Source organism: Podarcis erhardii (genome assembly GCF_964252035.2).
Source record: "Podarcis erhardii genome assembly, chromosome: 10".
Classification (NCBI taxonomy): domain Eukaryota; kingdom Metazoa; phylum Chordata; class Lepidosauria; order Squamata; family Lacertidae; genus Podarcis; species Podarcis erhardii.
In genome coordinates, this window is record NC_138500.1 from 51,913,735 (window position 1) to 51,937,020 (window position 23,286).

A 23,286-nucleotide genomic window follows, 5' to 3' on the forward strand; every position below is an offset into this window, starting at 1 on the left:
TATTTATATATACACATTGCAAACCTGAATTTAAACGTTTCTGTTCTTATGAACATGAAAGCATCATGTGATCGGTGGAGGGGAGCTAAAAACTATGCATGCTTTGAGATTTTACATGTTTAACCATCACAGAATGATAAATATAAGTACAGTATAGCCTTTCATTGTCTGTGTCAGTTAGATGAAAATACTAAAACTAAATGAACCGCTGAAAGACTACTTCAGAAAGACTTAATTTCAGATAAGCAGAATACAATTATCTGGTATACAGAGTGATATCTGGCATAAATCAGTGACATCATTACATCCTCCCTTCAAAGCGAAGAAGACCGGCGCCAAAGTAAAGGGAAATTATTGGGCTTTCAGAGACTGCAAATAGATGAGGGAGTCTGAATCCTTTTGAATGTTCAAGGGTACAAGACTTTTAAATATTATGGCATGCTGGGAAACCTGCTGCAAATAGCATCCAGAGAAATGAATCAAATTTATTTATTATTTATTTGTGAATTAACAAGGGGCTCCAGCATGTTGCCATGAGTCTGACACCAGGTTCTGATGGTATATTGATGCATAAAAACCTATGTTAATTTCCCACATTTGCCCCTCCTGTATAAGAATGGCACTCAAGCAGTAAAATCTTTGCATATACAGATAGGAAGCAGAGCTGCAGCTTGCCTGTAGAAGTTGAAAGCAATTGTGAGACATGAAAAGGCTGTTTCCGCCCCTCCCCCATATCATATTCTGCATAGAAACAGAATGTACCAGAAAACAGGTCTGCAGTCTTAAATTCCTAGGAGGAAGTGCAGAATATAAATATGATCAACTTAGTTTCTGCATGAGAAGAAAATGTCCAAAACACCTCTAAGAAACAGTAGACCAGAACAGGCCTACCTGGACATCACTATTCTGCTTTCTTAGCAAATGTAAATCATTTGTCTCTCCTAGACTTTAGAAGCAGCATCTAGAGAAGGCTTGGAACAAGATTTGAAAACTGCAAAGTATTTCATCAAAAGATATATGCATCACTGCTCACATCAAATATGCAGGGTTCTAAATCTCATTAGGCCCTTCCATAAGTAAATACGGCTCCCTGTTTCAGACATTTGTCGTCTATGAGCTGGGAAAGTGACAGGGATGGTGACAGAGGGTGGAGCTTAGCATGCCAACTCCCACTCATTTTACATGAAATCAGATAGCAGAATGCTGAAACAAGGCTATAATCTATTCAGCAGGTGGCACTGAGCATAATTGTATCTGAGGAGTCAGGAGTTTCCTGTTACTGTTCTTCTTGAAGATTAGTAATTACCTATCTCCCTGGCTGGTGTGTCTTCTGAGTCTTACATGACACCTGCTGGATGTTCATCAAGAAGCCAATCAGAATACCATCTATGTATTCTGCAGGGGTTATGCTTTCTGAACTCTCCTTTGCTGCACATCCCACTATCCAAAGCTTTCTTTATTTGTCCTCTCTTAAACAAGCAGTTCTGATCTTGTCTTCTTTCTCTTTGCACGAAAGACACATATTTCACAACCCTACGGCTGAACCCTCGCTATGCTCCACAAAAGTTCTGTTGGCCTCTCTGGGATGTTTGTGCTTGGCTCTGTGGTTTCTCGGGGCAATGGCACAGCTTTCCCAGTCAATAGCCATGAGCTGCCTCATTTGGAACCTGCTGCCTTATCTATCAGAAGTGGAGTTTGACAGAATTTCAACTGTACTGAAAGGCCTTTTTGTTCACTCAGGCTGCTGAACGCACATTATTTTGTTTTCGTTCTCTGTTGTTCTTTGTTCTGGTGAGTTTAGTGTCCCAGGCCAAGAAATTTGCAAAGGGGGAAAAACAGCAGTGTTTCGATCTTGCTTTTATCATGTCTGTACCACCCCGTTAGGTACATGCATCTAAATTCACAATGAATGTGGAGAAAACAGTTGTTTTGTTGATTATATTGAATTCATGGTTCCAAATATAGGTAATGATCCTGTATGAGTGCAATACGTGTACATAAACGTTCTGGAAGCCCTCTAAAAAGCTACAATCAATAATCTTTCTGCAAAACTCTTGCCGTAAGACACTTAGTGATGGAGGTCTCGCTGAGTTTTGTCATTCCTTGTCTCAGAATATGAACTTCAGCTTCTGGTAATGCTCAGTTTATGATTCTTTCCTCTCTCCCAAGGTTCTTTTCTGTCTTAGATTTTGATTTCACTGCAAGTCATAGAACAGGAGTAGAAACCCTTTCTTCGCCTAAGGACCATATTTCCTCCTGGCAAGCTTCTGGGAACCACATGCTAGTATTGGGGCAGGACCGGACACGAAAGAGAGAAGAGCAATAAATTTGAACTTTGCCTTTGTACAGGAGACTAGTTTTACCACATTTACAAATGTCTTCCAGGCAGGAAAGCATTATCAAAATTCAAAGGACCCGTTCCAGCTAGGCGAAAACTATCAAGGAGGATGCAAAGCAGGACTTGTGAGGGGTCTGACTCAGGAGGGTATGTGTGCTGGGGAGATTCCTATGGGCCAGACAGAAAACCCTGGAGTATCAAATGTTGCCCCCAGGCCTAGGGTTCCCTATTCCTGCTATAGAATAACTATTGAGGTGGTGGAGGATAACTCAATGAAGGTGTTGCTTTGACCCAGTGTGTGCCAGATTGCTGTTCCTGTGGCGTTTGTGAGATGATGAACTGTGCTGATTGCAAGTTGATTGCAAGTTGATTGTTGACTGCACCAACACTAGGACTGTAAGAGGAAGGTGAAACTTTAAAAAATGTGCTTTTTCTCTGGAATTTGTAGAAAACAAACAGAAGCCAGGAAGGCAGAGTTCTTCTCAGGTGACATGGTTAAAATAACTTATTGAAGCTTGGTACACCACGATTGAAGAGTCACGGCTGTGCTGGATAAATAAATAATGGATGTAAATGTAAGAGAGTAGAAAGTGCTCATTTAATTTTAAAGAAAACATAAAGCCATAAATAAATTTAGGCTATAAATGAAAAGGTAAGGGTGGGTGGGAGGGAGGGAGGGAGGGAGGGAAGGGATGAATGAAATTCTCGAACAGTCTGACAAAAGACTGTAATGGAAAAAACAAAACACAAATTGATTAGTGAATTCAGAGGTTGATAAATGTATGAGAAACAGTGAATTACAGTATTATAAATTTGATGCCCTAATCATCTACAGAATGACTAGACAGTTCTTCCTGCAGACTTTTATAAATTAGTATTCTGTAGCAGTAATAGGCAATGACGAGACATAGGGCTATTGGAAAAGCAAATATTTTCCCCTCAAAAAAGTATGTGCGTACCTAGGCTAACCAGTCCATGGGTGGTTCTCAACATGATGGCAGACCTTGTGTGGGGTGGTGTCAGGGACCGTGCTGAGGAGGGCTGCACTGAGGAGGAATGGTGGGAGCCTCCCCCTCCCCCTGCTCCGGATCCTGAATCTTCCCAGGAGCAGGAGGACAGTATACAGTAGTGCCCCGCAAGACGAATGCCTCGCAAGACAAAAAACTCGCTAGACGAAAGGTTTTTTCGTCCGCGATTTGCCTCGCAAGACGAATTCCCCTATGGGCTTGCTTCGCAAAACGAAAACGTCTCGCGACTTTGTTTCCTTTGTGTAAAAACCGTTAAAACCAAGGGTGCTTAGTTTGAGCAGCTGCAGTTGCGACTTGACTTCGAGGAGCAACTGTTAGCGCGTGGTTTGGTAGCCTTTTCTCAGACTTTGCTCACTTTTGAAGATTTTCCAAAACTTTTCCAGAACTTTTCCAGAACTTCTCTTTCATCCATTTGGTAAGTTAAACTTTTAAAACTTTTTTGGGGGGTTTTGGATTTTGGGTTGGGGTGTTTGGGATTCAAGGACTTGGTGTTGGGAAGGGGTTTGCGATAATCTGGGGGCTTGTGGGCCTTTTTTGGGAATTTTTATGATTTTCTGTGACTACTGGGCCAGGTTGGTTTTTTTTTGAAAATTTTTCTGAGTTTGAATTTCTGAGTGCTGGCTGGCTAGGGGAACAGTTGGGGAGGTTTCTGCAGAAATCTGGGACCATGTGGGGTTTTTTGGGGAATTTTTATGATTTTCTGTGACCACTAGGCATGGTTGTTTATTTTCAAATTTTTTTTTCTGAGTTTGAATTTCTGAGTGCTGGCTGGCTAGGGGAACAGTTGAGGAGGTTTCTGCAGAAATCTCGGACCATGTGGGGTTTTTTGGGGAATTTTTATGATTTTCTGTGACCACTAGGCATGGTTGTTTATTTTCAAATTTTTTTTCCTGAGTTTGAATTTCTGAGTGCTGGCTGGCTAGGGGAACAGTTGAGGAGGTTTCTGCAGAAATCTGGGACCATGTGGGGTTTTTTGGGGAATTTTTATGATTTTCTGTGACCACTGGGCCAGGTTGGGTTTTTTTTGAAAATTTTTCTGAGTTTGAATTTCTGAGTGCTGGCTGGCTAGGGGAACAGTTGGGGAGGTTTCTGCAGAAATCTGGGACCATGTGGGGTTTTTTGGGGAATTTTTATGATTTTCTGTGACCACTAGGCATGGTTGTTTATTTTCAATTTTTTTTTCTGAGTTTGAATTTCTGAGTGCTGGCTGGCTAGGGGAACAGTTGGGGAGGTTTCTGCAGAAATCTGGGACCATGTCGGGTTTTTTTGGGAATTTTTATGATTTTCTGTGACCACGAGGCATGGTTGTTTATTTTCAATTTTTTTTTCTGAGTTTGAATTTCTGAGTGCTGGCTGGCTAGGGGAACAGTTGGGGAGGTTTCTGCAGAAATCTGGGACCATGTGGGGTTTTTTGGGGAATTTTTATGATTTTCTGTGACCACTGGGCCAGGTTGTTTTTTTTTGAAAAATTTTCTGAGTTTGAATTTCTGAGTGCTGGCCATGTTGTTATTTTTTGAATTTTTTTTTTTGTCTGGGTGGGGAAGCAGTTGGGGAGGGGTTTGCAGCAGTTGGGGAGGGGCTGGGGGAGCAGTTGGGGAGGGGTTTGCAATTTCTGTGTTGTGGGTGGGTTGGTGCGTGTCTGTGGGAGCAGTTGAGGTTTTTGAAGACATTGGTGATTTTTGAAGCTTTTCCTAAACTTATTTTGCAGCCATTTGAGGTTTCTGAGGACTTCGGTGGTTGATTGTTGAAGCTTTTCCAGAACTTCTCTTTCATCCATTTGGTAAGCTAAACTTTTAAAACTTTTTTGGGGGTTTTTGGATTTTGGATTTGGGGTTGGGGTGCTTGGGATTCAAGGCCTTGGTTCTGGGTTTTAATTTCTGTGTGGTGGGTGGCTGGCTGCTTTTGTATTTTTTGGGTTTGAAGCACATCACTGTTTTTTTTTTTTTTCTGAGTTTACGAAGGTAGGAGCTGTGCTGCCATGGGACCCAAGAAGACTGCTGCTGCGGTGGCCGGCGAGAGGAAGAAGGAGAAGGTGACGCTGGAAATGAAGAAGGAGATCATCTGGAAGCACGACGGCGGAATGCGTGTGACGGACATCGCCAGGGAGTACGGCAGGAACCCATCGACCATCGGGACCATCCTGAAGATGAGGGAGAAGATCCTGGCGACTGATGCAGCCAAGGGAGTCACCAGGATCGTGAAGAACCGCCCAGCTGTCCTGGAGGAGGTCGAGAAGTTGCTGCTCATCTGGATAGAAGAGAAGCAGCGTGCAGGGGACACAGTGTCTGAGGCCGTCATTTGTGAGAAGGCCAAGGCCTTGCACGCTGACCTCATCCGGGAACAGCCAGGAACCTCAGCCGAGCCAGAAGTCTTCAAGGCTAGCAGAGGTTGGTTTGACCGGTTCAAGACAAGATCTGGCATCCACAGTGTGGTCAGGCATGGAGAGGCTGCCAGTTCTGATGTTCCTGCGGCTGAAGACTTTGCAGCGGAGTTCCTGGAGGTTGTGACGACGGAGGGCTACGTTCTGCAGGCAGAGGCTGCGCAGGAGCAGGCCTCACTGGAAGAGGAGGAAGCAACTGAGGAACGGCTGTCCTCCGAAAGACTGAGGGACATTTGCCAGAAGTGGAAGGAGGTGCAGACTTTTGCAGATCTACACCACCATGAGAAGCACGTGGCACATGACGCTGGGAACTTTTATGATACGAGGGTCATGTCGTCTTTCAGGGAGCTACTGAAAAGGCGGATAAAGCAGCAGACTATGGACAGGTTCTTGACCAAGAAGCAAAGAGTGGAAGAGGAGCCTTCTTCGAGTGGTCCCCCAGAGTCTTAGAAAATGTACTGTACACTTTGTTGATTTTTAAATGTTTTTCTGTCATGTTTATAAAGTTAATTTATTTTCCCTTCAATTTTTGAACTGCTCTTTACAGTATGTGTGACTTTAAAGAGCAGTTAATAAACTGTTGTTGTACCAAATTTGGCTTTGTTTGGACTTTTTTTGACCATAGGAACGCATTAATTGATTTTCAATGCATTCCTATGGGATTTCGTGCTTCGCAAGACGAAAAATTCGCTAGACGACAAAAATTGCGGAACGAATTAATTTCGTCTTGCGGGGCACCACTGTAGATTTGGAACAGTGGTTTGCAGAGGGGCATAGTTCGGAAGGCAGATGGGGAACAGCTAGGAGAAGAAACACTAGAAGAGAGAGGGTTAACAGATTCACAGTCTCGGAACAGCATTCACCCCACTTCTCCAAAGTCACCGAGAGCTCAGAAATTGGCAGAGCAGAAAGCACAGAAGGTACAAACTCAGCTTACAAGACGTAGAAGTGATGTAGATTAATAGGGACAGAAGGAGGTGGAATCCTTTATTAGGAGCACCACCATTCTAGCAGGTGTGTTCATTGTTCTATTGCTGTTATTATTAAAGTTTCTAGCTGGTAAGAAGACTCCTTTTCCTTTGTTCTGCTTATCTACTGCCACGGGGGAGGAAGTCGATTTCCTTAGCCTGACAGGTGGGAAGAAAGCTCAGAAGACCAGATTGTCTTTTTGTGTGTAGACAAATCAATCTAACCACCAGTTATAAATATGGCTACAGCTAATTTGCATACATTGTTTCATGTCACCACTACTTTTGACACTGAACAACAGATGGTAGATAAAACCCATAAAACTGCTGCTACGTTGGATTCAAATGGGTGAATGTATAAAGAGGGATGCATATGAGCACAGGTCCTTTCTGACCCAAAGAAAGCCAGTGCTGGAAGAGTTGTAAGGAAAACTGGTTGTGTCAAATCCACGGACAGGAACAATTTAGGCATATGTGCAAGCACACAACCATAGAATAAGCTAATTAATACAAGGTACACTTTCAGACTAAAGACTAAGAAGCTTATTTCTGAACACTCTCTCTACCTAAATGGCATTGAACTAAGTGATATTACCAAATACATTTAATCCCAATGTATTTAAGTCATTGATCTCTCAAATAACTTTCTATAGTATATACTCAGTCTGTAGCTGAATTTGTTCAATATCCAGATGCTATTTGTAGACTTAACAGCTGTTGGTGGGATCCAGTGAGTTCCCAATTTCCTCTGCACCTCTCAAAGCAAACCACCTATTGTACTTATCAGCTTCAATAAGAAATGTCCAGGTTTTAAAAATAAACTTTACATGTTTACTTGGAAAAGTTATTGTCTTTCCAAATTGCTGTGAAGTTTGTTGATACTGTGTTACCAAGACATCAGTTACATTGTCAGGATGAAATGATACCAGGCTGGGCTGTTAAAGAATTTGCAGTCTGATGAACTATTGCTACAATGTAAATTAGCCTTTTGGGGAAAACATCAATAAATATGGCATGCAATAAGAAAAGGACACATAGGGGAGATACAGTCAACCGTTTGACCACACCTGGTATGCAGCAACATCTCCCTTAGTGCTTGGAAGGATGATACATATCTTTAAATTGATGCAGGGGTCACTGCCTAAGAGATGACATTATGAACAAGTTATGCAATAATTGCTGCAAAGATTTGTCCAGTAGATGTGTCTCGCCTTGTAAAATTAGAGAGAAGTATATATGTCAATATGTGACAGCATGAACAGAGAGACTTGCACTACTTTAAAGACTTCCCTATTAGTCTCTAAAGTGTCACAATATTCTTTGTTGTTTTGTAATTAGCCAAGCACTGGCCCTATGAAAGACTTCATGTTAATGCAGATGCATTTTAAAAAATCAACCCTTAACTCACACACATAGCTCTTACATCATGATTAAAAACAGAATGCAATTAAACATTTGCTTAACTACTTGAATCCTGGCTGTTTTGTGGTTTGGTAAATTAAGATAATCACTGCAGGGAATGCACCAGCTCATGATGTTTTTCTAAAAGCATGTGTAAGTGGTTGGCTGGATTGTAGCCTAAATATGTAGTTCCTTGGAACACTCAAAATTTTGACAACATAGCTCATATTATTGAGCTTTTGGTCATAGCTCTCTTCAAAAGAACAACTTTATTAATGAATTTATTTCTATTTATAATGTCATGAAGAAAGCTTAAACAAAAACTCAAAGGAAACAGTCAAGGCAAACAGCAATTCTCAGAGATTTCATCATTCATTTCAACAGAGGGACGAGATCCATCCATGCTGATATGAATCAGGTTCTTTCCTTAAAGTAAATGGGAAGGGTTTTCCAAGCAGTGCTATAATGTGGAAGATTTGGAAATATCACACATCACAAGAAAACAAAGGGTGTGTAATGCAAATTTGGAATACAGCGGATTAAGAATATCATATAAAGATGTCTCACACATAATGTAATCATAACATTATGTTTGCTGACTGGGAACAGTTATGGACCACAGGTATGAAATTTACAGCATGTAATGCCTTAAGAGAGAATATTATGAAAATGATATACAGGTGGTACATAACCCCAGTCAAGCTCGCAAAAATTTATCATTTGCCCGATAATAAATGTTGGAAATGTAAAGAAACTGAAGGTACATTCTTTCACCTTTGGTGGACGTGCCCAAAGATTAAGGCTTTCTGGGAAATGATCTATAATGAACTGAAAAAGGTATTTAAATATACCTTCCTTAAGAAACCAGAGGCCTTTCTTCTGGGCATGGTCGGCCAATTGGTGCCAAAGAAAGACAGAACTTTTTTTATGTATGCAACAACAGCAGCAAGAATACTCATTGCGAAGTATTGGAAAACACAAGAACTACCCACTCTGGAAGAATGGCAGATGAAGGTGATAGACTATATGGGACTAGCAGAAATGACTGGCAGAATCCGAGACCAGGGAAAAGAGACGGTGGAGGAAGACTGGAAGAAATTTAAAGACTATCTGCAGAGGCATCATAAAGTTAATGGACATTAGTGTGATGTTGGATAAAAATTAAGTGGTCACCAGCTGTAATGTAGAGGTTGAGTAATAAGTCATAATAAGTTACAACAAGTTATAATAAGGATTTGCTGAATTAATAATTTGAATTGGAATACAAAAGGGGGAGGCGAGAGGAGGTCCGGGAAACAAGTTAATGGAAATGAGTAATGGAAATTATATTTGTTTTAATTGTTCTTTTTGTTTTTGTATTTTTGTATTTTTATTATTTCTTTTTTGTGTATGTTTATTTTTGTGGTATTAATTGGAAACTTTAATAAATATTATATATATAAAAAAAACAAAGATGTCTCACACATCCATGAGATAGATGAATAGAGCTCATTCATGTTTGCAATTTATGAGCTTTAACCCTATGAGCTTTATATTTATGGGATTTACCTCGAATATAGCCTGTTTTTACTTTTTTTAAAAGTTACATTTACCATCATGGTTATATGAAAACTTCCACATATTCCTACAATACATTTTCCCACATATGTCATGGAGTCAATCTTTATTGCTTTCGTTTTTAATTTTGCCACAACTCCTTGGGCTAATTCTCTAGGAAAGGCTACTAGTAAACTTTAGAATAAAGTAAAATCAAGTTGCCAGCAAGGAGGACTTGCCTATGTATTTTTGGAAATACATAGCATGCCAGACAGAATATGTCCGAAATTGAACCAACAGGGGTAGCACGAATACCTCACCTAAACTCATTCTTCTTCATTAGTTCCACACAATTATGAAATTAGAGTATCATAAAAATATGAATGCTATTCTATTAAATTCTAATATATTAGACTCATTGAAATTAATCAACATAGCTAAGTTAGGTGTGTTAATTTCACTGGGTCTGCTCTGCATAAAACTCAGCTGAATACCAATCACCATGCTTATACTCTAGCTAAGGTTAGTTGTAAATAGATTGCACCAATAAGACTTAGTTACAGCTACCTTTAGCAGGAAACTAACTACACATTTAATGTTTGAAATTGTGACTAATGAACATTTTTTCAAACTTTTTCTCTTCTATTTAAACTCTACTTTTCAAAGAGCCAGATGAAGATCTACAGTATGTACTCGCATTCCTACACTGCATTAATAAACTGCATTGTAATTTGTATTACATTGGTGCAAGTGAACAGTCATCCATGAATATTCATGTAGACAGATACACATAAACTGCAACAGATTTCAACTTTTACAGATGCAATTTTACATTCTACATGTCATTTTTACAAGCATTTAATTTATTAGCATCTTAAGCAATATTCAAGTTTCCCTTACAGCATCCGAATCCTGTTCATGTTTACTCAGAAGTACACCCCCACTGAGTTCAATATGACCTGTTCTCTATTAAAGGTCTATAGCCATAAGCAAATATTTGTATTCTGTTTATGACCCAAATACTGTTATGGCTATATTGGCATTTCCACACAATGAATCATAGGAACATAAAAACTGCCTTAAATTACACAAATCAGTGCTAGCTACAAATAAACACCATGTGGGATGCACAAGAGAGACAGAATTCTATAGCTGAATCTGCTATCAAGCTACAAATCAGTGTGTGTCTGTAGAGTATGAGTACAACTTACATAGAGAAAATCTGCCTCAAAAGCAATTATCAGTAGATCCATCCTTAATTTATACATGGGTTGGCTTCCAACTCCTGATATATGGAATTCCTAACATATGTTTGCTCATAATTCTAAGTCTCAACTCCATTATGACCATGATTGACTGACCAAGCTATGTTTGAATGTCAGTGAGAAATTCAATATATTAAGTCAGGTAATGCATGACAGAAAATAGTAAAGGAGAAAGCACTGTGTCTGCAAATAAAATTCCTGTAAATGCACTGTTGCTTTAACAGGTCCCTGTAGCACAGAATAAAAATGTCAGAAATAAGTGTGGGGAGAAAATCCCACTCTGATGTGAGGAATCTTAATTTTCAATCCAAATTACATAGAACAAGTCGATAGCTTACAGGTGCTTGCAGAGCATAGCAACAGTTACTTATGATTTATGCTAATCAGCCAAACCAAATACTGCAGGTGAAAGCAGAAACAAGTTCCTAATCAATCTGAGTAAATGTGTTCATTACTCCACATACAGTCGCCAATGACAATATCCCATCAGATGTAAAGCTATTAAATCAAGCCACATCAAAAAGAGATTTGCTTATAGATATACGTGCACCAACCATTTTTACTTAAACTGTGGCAATCCCTGTGAAGAAAGTGGCAAAAATAAAAAACAATTTGAAATTAAGTGAATTTTTGAGGTGGGAATTAAAAATAAATAAATCTCTTGATGTACAGGTGGTACTTAACACCAGTAAAATTGGCTAAAATGTATAGAACAAAAAATGAATGTTGGAAATGTAAGGAAAAGGAGGGTACTTTTTACCACATGTGGTGGACATGTAAAGAGGTAAAAGCTTTCTGGGAAGTGATATACAATGAGTTAAAGAAAATGTTTAAAAACACTTTTGTTAAAAAACCAGAAGCTTTCCTATTGGGTATAGTGGGTAAAGAGATACTGACACAAGATAAAAAACTGTTCTTATATGCTACAACTGCAGCAAGAATTATGTTAGCCCAAAAATGGAAACAACAGGAATTACCAACAAAAGAAGAGTGACAGATGAAATTTATGGATTTTGCAGAACTGGCAAAACCGATGGGAAGAATCCAGAACCAGCGAGATCAAGCATTCCAAAAAGACTGGAACAAATTTATATTATATTTGAAAGACAACTGTAAGCAATTAACATCATTAGCAGGGTTATCTGAAGATTTGTAAAATGAAATTATTACCTATTCAGGTTGAGTAATGTAATATTTTAAGAAATGTCATAACAAGAACAGGAAAGGAAGGGAAATGCAAGGGTGCACAATTTAATTTTGTAAACCATTAGCTGGGAGGGAGGGAAGTCGTTAGGCTCAGTAGAGCCAAAGAGATATAATAAGAGGATATGATGTTAAGCAATGTGCTTATATGTAAAACTAATAAAAATGATTAAAATAAATAAATAAATCTCACAGCAAAGTTCTCTATTATCCAAAGAGACTCTTGGTTGCAAGAAGTGTTCCTGAATATTCCAAAATTTTACCCCTCCAGTGAATAAAATCCTTAGGTTGTCCAGACAAATCAGTCATGACTTGAACTTAAGCTCTATTGGTTTCAGTGGGAACTAAGTTCAACTAACTTTGATTGCATACACACTATACCTTTAAAAAACCATTTGAAGCATATTTCCCCCCTCAAAGAATTCTGGGTACTGTAGTTTGTTAAGGGTCACTGGGAACTGCAACTTTGTGAGGGACAAACTACAGTGTCCAGAATTCTTTGAGGGAAAGAATATGCTTTGAATATGCAATAAAGGTGTAGTTTGCACAAAGTCTTAATCTGAATCTGACAATTTCTTACAATTTCAGACTTAAATTTCTCAGTGTTTCACTGATAGGGTTAAGAAAGCCTGTGGATGACTGAGGAATGGTTCACTTATATTTCTCCTCTGATGAAGTTGTAGAGTGTTTTTTGCATCCTCTATCAAAATAGCTTTTAGATAGTTACTGGAACTTCTTGAGAGCAAAGCAAAGTCAAATTTTGGCTAACTTATAGCATACCTCCTAAGTAGCCTCATGGGATCTAACACATGACAATGTTACACAATTGTGTTATTATCGAATTTTCCATCATCTTAGAAGAAATGGATTTCTATTTATTCTTTACATGAGTAATTCTGTAAAACACTGTTGTTATATTGTTCAAAGATAACACTGAAAGCAGCAGGAGAGAGGCAATTGAGTAATTTATCTCTCTTGAGAGGCATAAGACACGATTGGTCTCTCTGTACTGGCTGGCACAAATACTTCAACATCAATCTACTATTTGGAAACAAAGTGTCTTTTATACTTTGTTTATGCCTTTTGCAAGGATACATCTCAAAGTTTTTGGACTACAGAAACAGGTTTGCCTACAAAGGAACCAATCAGGAAAGCTGTCCCCATTTGCCTAATTTTATTATAACCATTTTTATTTGTGTATATCCAAAATACTTTCATATTGTTGTCTGACTCTTCATGACCCCATGAACCAGAGCATGCCAGGCACTTCTGTCTTCCACTGCCTCCCGCAGTTTGGTCAAACTCATATATTCATATAAGAATATATTCATATATATTCATATATTCAAACCTTAAAGAATGAATTTGAATATGTGAAAATATTTTCAGAGACTTGGAAGTGGTGTGCTTCAACTGTTATTGCATGTGCAATTGTATTCAATAGCATGGTCTATGGCAGGGTTTTTTTTCCAGCAGGAACTCAGTTACTGCAACTTTCAGGTAGGTGCCATTGCCATTATAAGAGAACAAGGTGAGTTCTAGCACCTCTTTTTCTAGAAAAATAGCACTGGTCTTACAATTGTGTGGAATTGTATGTTCTGAGCGGTACTCAGAGAAAACCCAAATAGCTTCCAACAAATATTTGGATAGAGTCCACAACAATGAGAGCATATTCTTCTTCCTCTCCCCACTCTTCACATGATGCAGAAAGGGATAACCAGAACAGAGTTTCACTGGCCCTTGTATAAAGCTGAGTGGAAGAAGATGCAGAACACACAAAATAAAGTACTTTTCCACACAGTGTATAAGCTCTCTCTGGAATTTGCCACCGCAAGAGTCTACAATACATATGCACACTAACAATTCAAAAATATGTTTCATGGTGTCCATTTTAACCCCCGAACTTATCGTCAACTTTGTTACACAGAAAGTAGATTTTGTATTGCTATTTTACAGTTGAATGAAACCAACATTGTGTGTGTTCAAATCAGTGTCACCCTAGTTGCTCTTTGAAGCCAGCTTCAGTGCAGATTATCACTGTGGCATTTACAAGGGGCTTTGCAGGCTATTAAGTGGGCCTGCAAACCCCACTTTTGGCAAGGAGCTGCATCACCCACAGCTGACTTTATATATGATGTCAGGTTAAGGCAGGCAGCTGAGGCTTGGCTGGAACAGCTTCATGAGTGAAATGAAGATTGTCAGGCCCAATTAGGCTTGCAGACTGGAATTTTTACACTGCTGCATTAGGGTCTCTTAAAAACATTTCAGTTTTGGTGGGTAGTTAAGCTGCAGCTGAGTATGGTTTGTTATACTGTAACTTATAGGTGAGCTGGGAGTCTGGTGGACCTTGAGTAAGAACTCGGTAGCTGAGAGGGTGGATGTGTCTGAATTAAAATGAATTGATATATTACCTATATATTAGTAACTTTTTATTGATGTAACATTTTATATGTAACTGCCTATTTTTATAATATTTCATTTACCGGTAGTCTGTTGTTGCTTCTGTAAGTCTGTTGTTGCTTCTTTTCTGTACACAGCTTAGAGATATTTTTAATATATTAAGAAGTATAAAAATTGAATCATCATCTACTTATGCTATTTATTGTTATTGCCTTACTTATGTGTTGATTTTTTTTCACTATTAATAGACCTTTGGTTTAATTAGCTTTGCATCTATATAGATATGAATGGAATTATTCTTTCCAATGAAAGAAGTTTCCAACAATATATCCAATAGATTGATTTCCCAAACAGGTGTGACCACTGTATCACCTACCTTGAGCACCAAAAACACATGAAATCATACTGTTGCTGCTGGAAGATTAAAGTGCCTGTGTTTGACATGTCATAAGTTACAGAAGTGCACTCTAAAAGAAGAGTGGCTATTACCCAAGCTAGGATTAAACTCTGTGATGAATAGTGTTTAGAAAGCTACAAATATGGTGGCTACATCTAGGAATGATACATAGTAGGGAAAGTTCAATATATTAAAATAGCAAAATCTTGACATCCCTCTTAAGATGCTTTAGTTGACAGAAAAAAAGAGGTGATCAGAAAACAGAAAGTGGGGGAGATAACCTCAGAACAACTCCCTAATAAACGAGATAAGTAAAGAGAAATCAAGTTCCTCAATCCCCTATTTAACATCAGTAATAAGGAATGCAAAATTTCCCATATTTTACATGTTTTAAATTTCCTTCTATAACTCTAGTGGTCCTAATTATTCATTTAGTAAATCGACTTCATGGAAATATTAAACACTGACACAGCAGTAAAGGGGTTAATTGCAAGGACTATTTGTTTAATTAGAAGTTTAAGCATGAACAGACAACAATTCAAGACACAATGGGAAAGAGATCTTGGTGTGACAATTGAGAAAGAAAAACAAGATATATTGTGCTTTTCAGTGAAAAGAGTATTGTTAAGTTTGCCGGTGTAAGAGGCACTACATAAGTTACTGTTTCAATGGTATCTGACACCCACTAGGCTGAATAAGATGTTTTCAATAACACAATTTAAATGTTAGAAGTGTAGCGTTCATCATACAGATGTCATCAATATTTGGTGGGAATGTCAGATATGTCATAATTATTGAATTCACATTTTAACAACCAATACAGACACTGCAGGATACAGCATGAGTTTTAAAGCAGAATAACTTTATAGAAAAGTATTCTGAACAGCTAGGCATCTTTAATAATGAATCTATTTATGCAAAAATGGTCTGGGCGCAACATTAGGGAAAAATAAAGCCCCCATCAAAAAGGGAATTATTTTTTAAATGTATTGAAGAAGCCAGGATACACAGGAAAAAGTGATATTCCATTAAAAATAATTATATAGCTGGTAGTCAGGCTTGCTTTCTAAAATAGAGGAATGCTAACTGTGGCATATGAATGTCAAACAATCCTTTTATTTATCTTCTCCAACCCCTTTTTCCTTCATAGAATTATCTTTGAATTATAATTTTTTAAAAAATCAAATGTCATTTTGCTTGGCATATTTAAACACTTGTTTAAATGTACAGTGGATTAAAACAAGGAGAAAGTAAGGAATGCTCATAAACAGGCACCACACACAAAAACGAAAAAATGCCCCTTTCACTGAATGGTGGCCATTACCCATCATAATTATCAATCTAAGGGATGTGCTTGTTTTTCATGTCTGCTTATTAAGCATTCATTTTCCTCATTTTTTTAAAATAGAGCTTTCAGGATTTATTGATGTCCAAGTTAAAGGGTTGTTTGTTTATTTATTCACTTACTCTTTTTATTTTTATTTAAACTGTATATAAATACCAAAGCTACCTAAGAGGTGTACATAAAAAATTAAAAGCATACAATACATAAAAATTCAAAAGCATACAATGGATAAAATTTATTCAAAAACCAATTCACTTTATTTAAATGCCAGCTAAAATAGAAAGGCCTTTGTCAGGTGCCTGAAGTTCAATAGAGCTATTTCCCTCAACAGCTATTCCCCTTACAGAGCTACAATTCCCAGATTTACATGGGAAGTGGGCTAACAGTTAAAGCATTCTGATAATGTAAGGGCCATTGCACTTAATTCTACAAAATGAAGTACAAATGGATTTCCAAGCAACTACTAGAATCCCTGTGTAAATGGAGAAGTGCGACTCATTTTGATAATATTGCATACCCCACATTGCATCAACACCATGAGGGGTTGGATAAAGAAGTTGGATAAGGAACATATATTTTACTAGATTCAGTATCTTTTCACCAGAATTGCCAAGGTTGATTTGGATGCTTACAAAAAGAAAAGAAAAAAAGCTTAATGTCACATCTGAATCTATTAGAGAACTCTAAATGGCAGTAGACAAGCAGAGACACATTAATTTGTCATTTCTTAGCACCAATTAGTAATTAAATGGTTGGTTTAGGGGCTAATTGAATTTTCCATGTGCTGCTTAGCATCACTTCAAAGCCATTATGGGATTTAAAATACAGGCCCATGTTGTATTTTCAGATGCCTGAAGATATGCAAGCAATTTTAGAAGACCAGTCTTTTTGTCAAGGTGGCTGCTAAACCATAGTTTAGCACAACAAGGTCAAGACATAACAATTTACAGGTTTTCACATCCCCACCTCCCTTCTCCTCCACCATGGCCATGAGACATTGGGAAGCTATTCCTTTCTGTAACCATTAACCATTTTTTTTACAGTGTCCCTAAACTCTAAACAATGTTGATGATGGTTTGCTTAAACAAGTCAGCTTCTTAAGAACAGAAAAGAGTTCTAGCCCATCTAGTCCAGCATCCTGTTCTCACCATGGCCAACCAGATGCCTTTGGGAAGTCCATAAGCAGGAGCTGAGCACAACAGCTGTCTCCCCGGAAGTAGCTGTATATCTTAGCTATTCTGGCTAGTAACCACTTACACTTCATTGCCCATGGGCTTAAGCTGGTTTATTTCCAAAGAACCATAGTTAAAATTGGCCACCATATTTTGGTTTTGGACAACAGGGCAAACTGCAATTAATCTAAACCTAGAAAACCCCCAGAAATCCTTCATACATATGCATCTAATTCTTATCAGGCTAAACAAGAGATGTCAAAATCAGCTTCATTTGCTGTCACAGTGACATTACATATCCAAATTTTACTGACTGCATGATGGTGTCACTGTTACTAGAAAGAAGGTACGCTGGAAACAAAAAAACACACACAAAACAATGTGACAAAAGCCACCGCTGATTAAGGCTACAAACAGCAACAAACTAGTGTTACACAAATATGGTTTTATATATCATTCAGGTAACATTTTATCCATCTTAAAAGCTCCCGTTTGCACCAAAAATATTCATTATGAACATCTGGCATAGTCCTACGATTAATGCATCTTTCCGCACAAAATTACCATTCATTGTAGTTTACCCTGCTTTGATTGAAAGTGTTTTGTGATTTAGACTACAAACTACAGCCAGCCCCTATCTGGTTTAAACTATCAAGTTTGTAAATTAATATGGTGCCACACAGTGATCCTAATGGTATTGAATTATCTGAATCTCTTATATAATGGATGTATCAAACATCACCTTTACCCTGTGGGATAGCTCAGTTGTTGGAGCATGAGACTCTTAATCTCAGGGACATTGGTTGAACCCTACATTGGTTAAAAAGAGTTCTGCATTGCAGGGGGGCTGGACCAGATGACGCTTGTGGTCTCTTCCAACTCTACATTTCTGTGATTCTACGATTCTATGAAACTTGACCCACCAATTTAATGAGACTTTTCACTTCCATGAAAGCGCTGAGCATTTCTCCTGATTCTTTGGAACAGGCAGGGGCATTGACTTCTTTTCATCTGGAACTCACCAGAACTCAGTTCTAGCACCATTGCCATTATAAGAGAACAAGGGAGGTGTTCGTGATGAGTTCTGTCACTTCCCCCCCTTGAAAAATAGCACTGACTCTTCCTATGATTATACAGTATTCACTATGAAGCTGGCCAAGGGGAGCATGAATCTTCCTCCTTTTAACTTTTAAAACCCAGTATTTGTGTGTTCTGCAGCCTCCCTTGCCAGTATATTCCCTGGAAAGAACAGGGTGGCCATTAAATCACAATCTCTTCCTACATGCATTCCATGTACACATGCTAGATGAGGGGTGGAGAGTGCCTGCAGTGTGCTAGAGGGCAGGTCAGGGATTCTTTTAAAGTGCACAGAAAGAACACTCACATCCCTCAGACACACTGCGGATAACGTTGCTGGATTCCTATCAGGCGCAGCCAGCATGGACAGTGATCAGGGGATGATCAGGCCTGTAGTCCAACAACATCTGTAGGGCCGATATTAATAATTAGTTTCCTGACAGATAATTATACATTTTGCTAAGTCTTCAATTTAAACTTTCCCAGATTTCTTTCTAGAAGTTATGCTCTCATTATTACTAGAGAAAAAAGAATTATTGACTTTGCAGTGCTTCTTTCCTGGTTTTTGCTTTTTTTTTTTTTACATCAATTTTATTATTTGGGTCAACATTCAGAAACAGGTAGACAAGACATGATGCAGTACATAAGCATATAGAAGAATCTTAAATGTATGAATTACAGTGGAACCTTGGGTTGCGGACATAATCTGTGACGGAGGCACGTCCATAACCTGCAGCGTTCGCATCCTGAAGCATCGCGCCTGCGCAGGCGCTGGCACAATTTGGCGCTTCTGCGCACGCGCGAGCAGCGAAACATGGAAGTAACCTGTTCTGGTACTTCCAGGTTTCCCTTGGTCCGCAACCTGAAAACATGTAATCTGAAGTGTCCGCAACATGAGGTATGACTGTATGAATAAATCTATCTCTTCAAAGTGGTCAAGAGAAGATGATTTATTCACTCAAGGACTATCCTTTATAAACTTAAAACTCTCCCAAGTCAAGAAAAAAAATCTATTTCAATCAGCTACATGATGGGAACAGATGATTTATGTGGCTGTTTCCAAAGATTTCTTCTCAAAGGTAAACTAATAAAAAAGGAAAATCAGATTACAGTCTATGATGGGGTGGATTTTTATTAGAAAATATACTACCTTGTTGTCCAGTATCATCTTTGTAATATTGTCTAATGCTGCAAGCTTTACAGATCAAGATAACGGGTAGCAAAAGAGAATAGAATGTTTTTGGGTGTGTCACTGCAATTCCACTGGAGATTCCACTGCAATTAGTTGCCAGATAGCTGCACATCCATTGAGAAGCTACCACGTGGTTAAAGACCTGGACCACAATTCTCATATTTCTATTGAATGGCTTCCTGGAAGAGCAGGCAAGGACAATCACCTTCTGTAACTATGACATCAGGTGACAACTTCATGAAGCTGTCAGATGACAGTGCCCTATCCAAGGGGCTCACTGCAAACCCCACGGCCACATTTTTTCTGTGTACAATTACGCAAGAGGTGACATCACACCACCACTTCCAGGGGCTTTTTTTAGTCAAAAGTTTTCAACAAACACAGTAAGGGCCACACTTTCTAGTTACTGGGATATTTGGTGGTTTAAGAGAAAGATATTATGAGGAAAGCCCTTGGACTACCCTGTAAGTTCTTCAGATCAATTTCAATCTGTTAAGAGCAGGTAGCTTTTATTAGGATTTTTCCTATAATTTCTACATGGAGTTGGGATGGGATAGACTTGCTGGTAGTGGGCCAGATCAAGGCTGTTTCATCCACCCCTGATTGCAAAGCTGTAGAGCTACCACAGAGGATGCCCTCTTTCTTGTTCCTGCCAGTTTAACTGCTCCTGGAGCTGGAAGAACCATAAATTCCTGATCTGACCATCTGGCACCCAAAGGTACTCAGGCAGACACATTCTGGACCAGTAGAAGTTTACAAGCCATCTTTAAGGACAGACAAGCGTACAGTATATTTCATTCCTACTATTAAATAAAAAATAAAAGCAGTGTAAAATATATAGCCTATATAAACATATTTTAGCTGCTACTTGTCTGGCACTGAAATGATATCAAGGTGAATCTCTCTGTTGAGGGCATTACACAGCAAGGGTGCCACCACTGAAAAAGTCCTTCTCTAGTTTCCACCCACTGCACCTTACCTGAGAGTGGCAACTAGAAAACAGGATTTCCGCCCACTGCAGAACTTTTCACCCTACTTCTTGGCCTTTGGCAACACACTTCTGTAGTTTTCCTGTTTCCTGAGACCCGTTCTCATTCAGCTGCCTAATCTTGTCTCAAGTTGCTATGTGAGAGATAATGTGGAATTTTACTTCCAGTCAAACTGAATTCCCTCACATATTTTTTTTTAATCAAAATCCATGTTCCGTTTCATTTTCTAAACAACTTAGTCTGATTTGGACATGCTCAGTCAAACTTCCAAGTAACTCCTTAGCCACTGAATTCCTTAGCTGGATATGCTTAATACAGCTGTATATAAAGGTAACTGCATTTTTCAAAACACTTCTTAGACCTGAGCTAATTGAGAATACAGTGTAGATGTAGCAGTATGTCATGCATGCACACACGCACACACACACACACACACACACAGACACATTTTCTATTGTGCGTTACACAATTTTTGCTTCAGAAATCCCTATGTTCATGAAATTCCTTGGAGAGGTACCTCATCATTTATTAATCAAAAAACTACAAGATAAAGGCACAGGTATTAGGGGATACATCCCTGTACTCAAATTGAAATATATCAGTCTTCTGGGAGAGTTAGTAGAGATCTCACTCTTTATGCCTTAGCCTGCCTAGGTTCTTTCTCTGGAGGCAGAGAATGGACTATACTGTTAGTAGCCCGTGGGTTTTATACACTTTCAAATATATTTTAGTCATTATGGAAGTAGTCCAACTTGTATCCCATTTTGAAACGAATTCATGTCCCATAAGCAAAAAGCCAGCTATTAGATGAGAAAGGTATGATGCCACTAAGATAGGCTCCAAATGAATTAAAGCTGTTTTAACAAACAAATCTATGGATCCGGCCAGCCTCTAAAAGAGAATTATTGATGCTGTGGGAATCAACAATAAGAGCAGAACCAAAGATCTCTTCTATGTCTTACATGTCATAAATATTAAACAAATGCTGTCTGTTACAATGAAGACTGAATATTATTTTTCTTTAACTCTGTCTCCCCAATGGACTCTGGTATGCATTATAAAATACTTGTTACAAAATTATCAAGTTTGATGGGCAAGGATTATTATTATATTTATTTATATCCCGCTCATTTCCCTGACAGGGGCTGCAAGTGGCTTACAAATAAAACAGGAAAACAACAACATTAAAAACAATTAAACATTAACAGAATTAAAACTATCTATCTGATCTATTCAAACATTTAGATCATTACAAAAATGATTTCCACACCCACACACCATCCTCTCATCCATCATTGGTCACAAAGACTTTACCAAATCTCACCCTCATCAAACACCCACTGCATTCAGGTCTGAACTGGAAGTACAGAACAGTCTCTTCAACTCCCGATTCAGATGTTGTGATTCAGGGGAAGAAGTAAATGAGGCAATATGGACTAATAAAATTAACAGCCTAAACTTCACACAGTAAAATTCTGGGCGGGCACAATATGTGGATGGATAGCTGTTACTTGATATTCAATACGCTATGGCTGTGTTCAGCTGTATTGACTTGGTGTTGCATCAGTGAACCTAGAATTTGTCCCCTCCATTTCCCTTTCCACCCATAGTGCTGCTGCAAGGAAACTGGAAGACTTCACTTCCATTTTTAACTAACTGCCATTTACTGTTGTGTCCAAACCAGGACAAATTGCGCTTAGTCTTAACCAGTGGTTTTTTTAAAAGAAAGAAAAGGTCCTGGTACTCACCATGAAGTTGTTACAGTAAGTGTCATACTTTTAACATGGGGGGAGTACTGGTACTGAGTACCCTTGAGAACCCTCAGAAAAAAAGGACTGGTCTTAACCATGGTAGTGCCACCTTCATGCCATGGTTTGTGGAGTTTTGTTCTCTTCCATGTGGCTATTCCAGCGGAAGATGGGGTGGGAGGGAAGCAAAAGCCCAAGGTCAAAGTTGAAGATTACATCTAAACCAGGTTTATACTGTCAAGAGCTAGCTGCTATTTCATTCTTCTTTTGCCCATCTATCTAATTCCACTTAGTAATTATGCAACCTTATTTGCAACTTCATGCCACAGAATTTGTTTTCATCTTCTCTCCCTATGCTTTGAATTTTCATTGTGTTGATTAGTGCTTATGGTTAGGGACCCATTCATTTTACTTTTTGTCTTCAAAGCATTTTAGGCACTTTTTATTCATGTATTGTTAATTATAACAACAATACATGAAGAATTCCAGGAGAAAGAGGAAAGCAGGTGAAGTACCTTTGAGCTGGACTGTTTTCTCTCCTACATTGGACCATCTACCACTGACTGGTCTGATGGCTTGCTATATTTTTATATTGTTCATTCTGATTTTATTAATGCATCTTGATTTTACTTGTCTGTCACTTTAGAAGGATTTGTATCTTAAAAGATGGAAGGATGATGGTACTGCTAATAATGGTATAACAACAACAAGTAGCAGCAGGACAGAGAGAAAAACAAGGTCTATGAACTTAACACAATCCTGACTTACCAAATGGTCCTCAGATATTGCAGCCTAAAAGTTCTTTGTCTGTTGCAGCTATCTGGAAATGGATGAAGAGAGAGTACAG

At 38.6% G+C, this 23,286-nt stretch overlaps 1 long non-coding RNA gene across 1 annotated transcript in view; it reads right to left on the reverse strand.

Moving 5' to 3' along the window:
* Positions 1 to 20,800: 20,800 nt before the first annotated feature.
* LOC309350869 overlaps positions 20,801 to 23,286 on the reverse strand; it is a 51,213-nt gene continuing 48,727 nt past the window's right edge. The window contains exons 3-4 of the long non-coding RNA XR_014160535.1: positions 23,208 to 23,259; positions 20,801 to 20,824 (exon numbers count right to left, since the gene is read on the reverse strand). This is a non-coding gene — a long non-coding RNA (uncharacterized lncRNA). The remainder of the gene's footprint in view (positions 20,825 to 23,207; positions 23,260 to 23,286) is intronic.